The sequence below is a fragment of the Thalassophryne amazonica genome, chromosome 10 (genome assembly GCF_902500255.1).
Source record: "Thalassophryne amazonica chromosome 10, fThaAma1.1, whole genome shotgun sequence".
Taxonomy (NCBI): domain Eukaryota; kingdom Metazoa; phylum Chordata; class Actinopteri; order Batrachoidiformes; family Batrachoididae; genus Thalassophryne; species Thalassophryne amazonica.
In genome coordinates this window covers 1228460-1237168 of record NC_047112.1, presented here as the reverse complement: position 1 = coordinate 1237168, position 8709 = coordinate 1228460, and the positions used below count along the sequence as shown (strand labels likewise).

At 43.7% G+C, this 8709-nt stretch overlaps 1 long non-coding RNA gene across 1 annotated transcript; it reads left to right on the top strand.

Moving 5' to 3' along the window:
• The first annotated feature begins 350 nt into the window (after positions 1-350).
• LOC117519564 lies at positions 351-7566 on the top strand. The gene is made up of 3 exons (XR_004563347.1): positions 351-360; positions 3814-3816; positions 7499-7566. It is a non-coding gene; the product is annotated as an uncharacterized LOC117519564 (long non-coding RNA).
• The last annotated feature ends 1143 nt before the right edge of the window (positions 7567-8709 follow it).

Genomic DNA, 8709 nt, shown 5'->3' with positions numbered 1-8709 from the left:
AAAACCTAGACCTCAAAATAGGAACAGGAACCTGTTCATCATACAACGAATCTAAATAAGCAAAACCTTTTGTAATTTTGTCTTTTTCATCTTCATCTAAAACTGCAATTTGACGTTTAGCCTCCCCAGTCAGCGCTCCCAAAACAATATTTATTTTCCTTGCCTCTTTTAAATCCTGAGACCCCAAAAGACATTTAATCTGTTCTTTCCAATCACAATATTTTAACTCATCACCTGGCCCTTTAAATTTAGGTAGCCAAGGTGCACCAGGATACACTGGCATCATCATATTTACTCTTGTTTGCAAACACCAGCTCTCAGAAAAATGGATCCTGTTTGTGATGGCAAAAATATGTAAAGGTTTTTTTTTTGTAAGAATATTGCAATTTTTGGAAAATGGATTTAATACATGAAGTGACCAATTTAACTGATTTTTAACAGTAGGAGCTGGAGCGACCAAACAAGGCAAAAACACACGTTTAATAATTTATTACAAAATTTAAAATACTAAAACAAGAATTAAAATACAAAGTCTCTAAAATAAAGTAATTATGCCAGTAGGCGGGGAACAAGCAATTCGGGTCCGACCAAGCGTCCGCCAGTCCGTGGGTGTCCTCGAGGTATCGGCTTGTTTAGGGAGTGTCCTCCTTCCATCCAGCGTGGCGCATCATAATCTTCCCTGAGGGACACAAAAGGCAAAGCCAGTGCAATGCTGCCAACACCAGACGCACCTCATTCACCAAAGGCTATCCGTTACATTATTCTGAGCACCGCCACAAACACTAACAGGCGAGGCAGGGTTCCTCCCCTGCCGCTGCGAGTAATTAACTTCGCAGCGCTCGTCTCCCCTCTCGTCACTCCTCTCCAACATCTCTCTTCCCTTACACCTGTCACACACGCACACACCAAGGCCAGTGAACACACAGGAAACTGTCCTTTGAGCCAAAGACTCTAACTTTGCGAGCACCACTGCACAAACACATAAAGTGTACTCACGGGCACAGCAGGGTTCTCCCCTGCCGCTGCATGTAATCCATGTTGTAGTGCTCCTCTGGAACAGTAATGCAGCTGGACCCAGTGGCATCAATATCGGTGTGGCTCCTATTCTCCAGCCACTCTCCCCGTAATCTGCTCTCCACGCCTCACACCTCAGGATGCCGCCCCGCTGCCAAACTCCACCGTCTTTTATTTGCCACTTTACACACCATGGTCCAGGTGCACTAATTGCAGATGATGTCAAATTAAAATAAAAATCAGGTGCGTTTGGGGTTGCCATGACAACCACTGGGGAGACAAAACTCCAAAATCCAACAAATAGAATAAACTCTCCCCAGGGCTGGATTACAGCAGTATGCCTTAATCCAGCCACTACACCCTGCTGTTGAGGTGGGCGCCATTACTGAGGTATTACCTAGATTTACAGAATTTGATAGTATCTCACTAGGCATGCTGACAAAACTCATAATGTCAACAAAAAGCACAACCTGTTTATTTGATCCTATACCAACAACACTGTTTAAGGACCTGTGTGTTGGGAAAGTGTAGTGACACGGACCCACAACAGGGGGCGTAAATGAACGGACAGTGAAAGAGTCGAATATGAACACTTTACTGTTGTGAATGAGCACAACCACAATACAGAGGAATACAGAATTTGAGCAAACAGTCAATCCACAAAGGTGACGTGTGGGCAGGCTCGAGGATAGAAGACGTCTGTCCTGAGAAGAACCGGAACCACACGATTTCCTCCGCCACCGAACCTGGAGAATACTGGAGCCGCCAAGTCCCGAGTCCCCAGGTGGCCACCATCTCCGAGTGTCGGATCTGGTACTGCTGGCGATGAGCAGAAACAATAAGATGTGGGTGTGTGTACACCCAGTAAGAACAATGGTGGAGATTCCACCTCAACCTCAAACACAGTAACACAGTAACGTGCAGCGCCTGAATGACTACTTATCGAGTTTCATGTGAGGAGTGAAGAGCGTCAACTCCTCCACAATCCGCAAACCCCAGCTCCAGCTGCGAGTAATCACCAGGTAAGTCTGCAAAAAGTCTCAAGAACAGATTACGTGCGTTCGGCACAATAACGGCTGAGAGTTTTACCTTAACAGGTCGATGATATCTCGGCAACGAGGTGGAGATGACGTCCGGGTTTTATGGAGTAGTATGATGAAGTGAAGATGGGTGACAGCTGTCATGAGATAATGAGTGACAGCTGTCACCCCCGGCTGTGTCCGTGGCGGCAGCGCCCTCTCGTGCCTGAAGCCCGCACTTCAGGCAGGGCGCCCTCTGGTGGTGGGCCAGCAGTACCTCCTCTTCTGGCAGCCCACACAACACTGTGGTCCACTCTTGGGCCGACTGTGCTGGAAATTATTAATCTTTCTTTAACTTCTGAATCTGTTCCTAAATGTTTCAAATCTGCAGTGATTAAACCATTACTTAAGAAACCTAATCTTGACCCCTGTTGTGTGGGCCGCTGAAGAGGAGGTACTGCTGGCCCACCACCAGAGGGCGCCCTGCCTGAAGTGCGGGCTTCAGGCACGAGAGGGCGCATCCGCCCCACGGGAGCAACTGGGAGTGACAGCTGTCACTCATCATCAACGCCAGCTGTCACTCATCAACCACCACCATAAAAGCCGGGCAGCATCTCAACCTCACTGCCGAGATATCGTCTACCAAACAGGTAAACTCTCAGTCGTTTTCTGGTGCCAAACGCACACAATTGTCTGGGTTCTTTGCAGGCGTACCTGAGTATTATCTGCAGCTGGAGGCTGGGGTTTGGGGATCGTGAGGGAGACGACGGACTTCGCTCCTCACACCAAACTAGGATAAGTCATCAGGCGCTGCACGTTGTTGTACTGTGTTTGAGGTGGAGGTGTTATTCCCACCTGAAGAACGTGTTTGCTGACTGTTTACTGGGTGTGTACACACACCCACTATTAACTGTTTCTGCTTCCTGCCAGCAGTACCAGGTCTGACAGCTGGAGACGGTGGCCACCTGGGGACTCACGACTTGGCGGTTCCGGTGTGCTTCAGACCCGTTGGCAGTGGAAATCTTGTGGGGCCCGGCTCTTCTCTGGACAGACGTCTTCTATCCTCGAGCCTGCCCACATGTCACCTTTGTATATTGATTGCATACAAATTCTGTGATTGTCTGTATTTCGTTGTGCACATTCACAACAGTAAAAAAAAAAAGTGGTGTCACGGCAGCTTGTGGACTATCTTACTGAGAATAATCTCTTTGAGCCACTGCAGTCTGCTTTTAGAAAATATCATTCCACAGAGACGGCTCTCACTAAAGTGGTGAATGATCTTCTGCTTACAATGGATTCGGACACCACTACGGTTCTGGTGCTGTTAGATCTCAGTGCTGCATTTGATACCGTGGATCATCATATTCTACATAATAGGCTGGAAAATCATTTTGGGATTACTGGGAGTGCCCTTGCATGGCTGACGTCATACTTGACCAGTCGTTCTCATTGTGTTTTGTACAGTAACACTACCTCTAACCTTAGTGACATGAAATTTGGGGTTCCACAGGAGTCCGTCTTAGGCCCGCTGTTATGTGTCGGACGCAGGACGGAGAACCGACCAGCGTTTGAAGGACCCAGTATAAAATAAGCAGAGCACGGTACAAAGGACAACTGAATTTAATAACATAACAGTGATGTGATAATTACAAACAAATGAGTGCGCGGTCTGGTGAGGTGGTAATACGGTGCGCTCCAGGCAGCACAAACAGTCCGGAGCCAGAAACAATTCGGACCCAAGGACCCCGCCGACACCCCCCAGGTGGCCGCACAAACCAAGTCTGTGAAAGAAGAAACCATCATGTGAGTACACACTACACACACAGAGAGACCACTCAAAGGTGTACATAAACAGCAAACACTTCCTGGCTTAATTACCAATCAGCTTCCCACCCTGCAGGCATGGAACACCCAGTTCACATTCTCACTGCAGTGGAAGCTGATTAAACGACTAACATAACAGCTCAATATAATAAGGTGTGAGGGACACCACATTTACTGACTGTACTCATGTTAGTCACAAAACCTAAAGTACCTCAGGAAGTGTGCTGACGAGCGTGAGACCTCACCCCCTCCTCTTTCACAGACCATGGCTTCCAAACCTGGTACGGTCTCTGCATCCAAGATGATGAGATGGCTCTCGAGACGACGATCTCACCCGTCTGGTCACAAGGTCGAGTCTCTGGCAAATACACACTGTGTACTCCAGACTTAAATGCAACCATGCTCCAATCCATGTAGATGCACCACAGCTGTGAGTCCTGATGAGCTGCACATAACAAGCTTCAGGTGATCAGATTCCATTAACTTTAACTAGTAATGACTTCATGACTTTCTTTGCTAACAAAATTTTGACTATTAGAGAAAAAATTACTCATAACCATCCCAAAGATGTATCGTTATCTTTGGCTGCTTTCAGTGATGCCGGTATTTGGTTAGACTCTTTCTCTCCGATTGTTCTGTCTGAGTTATTTTCATTAGTTACTTCATCCAAACCATCAACATGTTTATTAGACCCCATTCCTGCCAGGCTGCTCAAGGAAGTCCTACCATTATTTAATGCTTCAATCTTAAATATGATCAATCTATCTTTGTTAGTTGGTTATGTACCACAGGCCTTTAAGGTGGCAGTAATTAAACCATTACTTAAAAAGCCATCACTTGACCCAGCTATCTTAGCTAATTATAGGCCAATCTCCAACCTTCCTTTTCTCTCAAAGATTCTTGAGAGGGTAGTTGTAAAACAGCTAACTGATCACCTGCAGAGGAATGGTCTATTTGAAGAGTTTCAGTCAGGTTTTAGAATTCATCATAGTACAGAAACAGCATTAGTGAAGGTTACAAATGATCTTCTTATGGCTTCGGACAGTGGACTTATCTCTGTGCTTGTTCTGTTGGACCTCAGTGCTGCTTTTGATACTGTTTGACCATAAAATTTTATTACAGAGATTAGAGCATGTCATAGGTATTAAAGGCACTGCGCTGCGGTGGTTTGAATCATATTTGTCTAATAGATTACAGTTTGTTCATGTAAATGGGGAATCTTCTTCACAGACTAAAGTTAATTATGGAGTTCCACAAGGTTCTGTGCTAGGACCAATTTTATTCACTTTATACATGCTTCCCTTAGGCAGTATTATTAGACGGTATTGCTTAAATTTTCATTGTTACGCAGATGATACCCAGCTTTATCTATCCATGAAGCCAGAGGATACACACCAATTAGCTAAACTGCAGGATTGTCTTACAGACATAAAGACATGGATGACCTCTAATTTCCTGCTTTTAAACTCAGATAAAACTGAAGTTATTGTACTTGGCCCCACAAATCTTAGAAGCATGGTGTCTAACCAGATCGTTACTCTGGATGGCATTACCCTGACCTCTAGTAATACTGTGAGAAATCTTGGAGTCATTTTTGATCAGGATATGTCATTCAAAGCGCATATTAAACAAATATGTAGGACTGCCTTTTTGCATTTACGCAATATCTCTAAAATCAGAAAGGTCTTGTCTCAGAGTGATGCTGAAAAACTAATTCATGCATTTATTTCCTCTAGGCTGGACTATTGTAATTCATTATTATCAGGTTGTCCTAAAAGTTCCCTAAAAAGCCTTCAGAATGCTGGTTCAGAATGCTGCAGCTAGAGTACTGACGGGGACTAGTAGGAGAGAGCATATCTCACCCGTGTTGGCCTCTCTTCATTGGCTTCCTGTTAATTCTAGAATAGAATTTAAAATTCTTCTTCTTACTTATAAGGTTTTGAATAATCAGGTCCCATCTTATCTTAGGGACCTCGTAGTACCATATCACCCCAATAGAGCGCTTCGCTCTCAGACTGCAGGCTTACTTGTAGTTCCTAGGGTTTGTAAGAGTAGAATGGGAGGCAGAGCCTTCAGCTTTCAGGCTCCTCTCCTGTGGAACCAGCTCCCAATTCAGATCAGGGAGACAGATACCCTCTCTACTTTTAAGATTAGGCTTAAAACTTTCCTTTTCGCTAAGGCTTATAGTTAGGGCTGGATCGGGTGACCCTGGACCATCCCTTGGTTATGTTGCTTTAGACGTAGACTGTGGGGGGTTCCCATGATGCACTGTTTCTTTCTCTTTTTGCTCCGTATGCATCACTCTGCATTTAATCATTAGTGATCGATCTCTGCCCCCCTTCTCGGCATGTCTTTTTCCTGGTTCTTTCCCTCAGCCCCAACCAGTCTCAGCAGAAGACTGCCCCTCCCTGAGCCTGGTTCTGCTGGAGGTTTCTTCCTGTTAAAAGGGAGTTTTTCCTTCCCACTGTGGCCAAGTGCTTGCTCATAGGGGGTCGTTTTGACCGTTGGGGTTTTTCATAATTATTGTATGGCCTTGCCTTACAATATGAAGCGCCTTGGGGCAACTGTTTGTTGTGATTTGGCGCTATATAAGAAAAAAGTTGATTGATTGATTGATCAGGGTGAGGTCCTGATAGCTCAGCCACACAGCCACTCAGTCCTGAATGCAAGCCACCTGGAAGGAAAAACAAAAGACAGAACAAAAGACAGAAACAAAAGGCAGCCAGGCACCCCCAGCCATACAACACCCGCTGCTTTTCTTCTTTTATATAGCACCCCTTGGGCACATATTGCAGCATTTTGGGATTACCTTTCAGTGCTATGCTGATGATACTCATTTATACATGATAACTGCTGGTAATCTCAGCCACATAAAATCTTTAGAAGATTGCCTTGCATCAATGAGAGGCTGGATGTCGAGCAACTTCCTACTTTTAAGCTCTGATAAGACTGAAATGATGGTTCTTGGTCCAGTGAGACATCAGCATCAATTTGACCAGTTAACACTCAGCCTCGGCTCGTGTGTCATACATCACACTGACAAAGTGAGGAACCTTGGGGTAATTTTTGATCCTACGTTGTCCTTTGGTCTCCACATTAGAGATATTACAAGGACTGCTTTCTTCCACCTGCGAAATATAGCAAAGATTCGTCGCATCCTGTCTATGGCTGATGCTGAGACCCTGATTCATGCGTTTATCTCTTCTAGATTGGACTACTGCAATGCTCTATTTTCTGGTTTACTGCAGTCCAGCATGAGGGCTCTCCAATTGGTTCAAAATGCTGCAGCCAGACTTTTGACATGAAGCAGAAAGTTTGACCACATTACACCCATTTTGGCGTCTCTTTACTGGCTTCCTGTCCCAGTGAGATCAGATTTTAAGGTTCTGCTACTAGTGGTAGAGAAGCTTGAATCTTTGACTGGACTGGGTTGCTTGACGCGAGGACGTTTCGCTTCAAATCGCTGGAGCTTCCTCAGCTAAAATTCTTGCTCTGGTGGTCTGACTTCTGTCTTGACTCTTGTAGAGAAGAATATTCTTCTCTACTACTCTCCAGTAAAGTTCATTTCATTTTTTTCATTTATTAATTCATTTCGAGCAGTGTAACAAAATACATGAACCTAGTACATATTAAACAATCAGATACATTTCATTTTTGCTCGAAAAGGAGTGGGAAGAAGAAAACGTATTGAATCCCACCCCTATCTTACATTAATACTTAAACTACATTTGACTTCCAAATTCCATATCAGTTGAGAAAAACAAAACACACACACACACACACACACACACACACACACACACACACACACACACACACACACACACACACACACACACACACACACACACACACACACACACACACACACACACAAACCCAAAATAAATAACACACCAAAATAAGAAACAAGTCATTCACATCAAAAATATTGATAACTAAATGAAGAATAGATTAGTAAATACAATAAATGTTCATATAAGAAACAACAAGCTACATACCAACAATGGTAATACAATAGAAAGAACTCACATACCAACGATGGAAAGGAAACTTCAGGTATCAAATAATTTGGACTGGATAAAAAGATCATGGGTGTGTTCTTATGAATAATCCGCACGGCTCTTTTTTGCAATAAGAATAGCGGATTTGTTGAACATTTATAGTTATTGCCCCATATTTCGACAGTATGTGAAACAATATAAAATACGGAGTGCTATTTGGTCAAGGAACTGCTTAGCTTTGTTTATAATAGAGAGATTCTTAGATATTTTAGTTTTTATGTGCCTGATGTGGGCTTTCCATGATAATTTGCTGTCCATAATTACACCAAGAAATTTGTTTTCCGATACATTTTCAATTTGTACACCATCAATAATAATTTGAAATTCATTTCTATGTTTATAATTACCAAAAATCATAGCTTTTGTTTCACTTAGATTTAACAGTAATTTATTGGTATCCATCCATTTCTTTAATTTATTCATTTCCAAATTCACAGTTTCCAGAAGCTTGTTATAATCTAAACTACTATAGAAGATGTTTGTGTCATCAGCAAAGAGAATTAGCTTTAAGAATTTTGATGCATTGAATATATCATGGCAGCACAGTGGCTTAGTGGTTAGCACTGTTGCCTCACAGCGAGAAGGTTGTGGGTTCAATTCCCGTGGCCTTTCTGTGTGGAGTTTGCATTTTCTCCCCGTGTTTGCGTGGGTTTCCTCCAGGTGCTCCAGTTTCCTCCCACATCCAAAGACACGTGGGTTAGGTGGATTGGAATCTTTAAAATTGTCCGTAGGTGTGTGTGTGGGTGTGTCTGTGTTTGTTTGTCTATTTGTGGCCCTGCGACAGACTA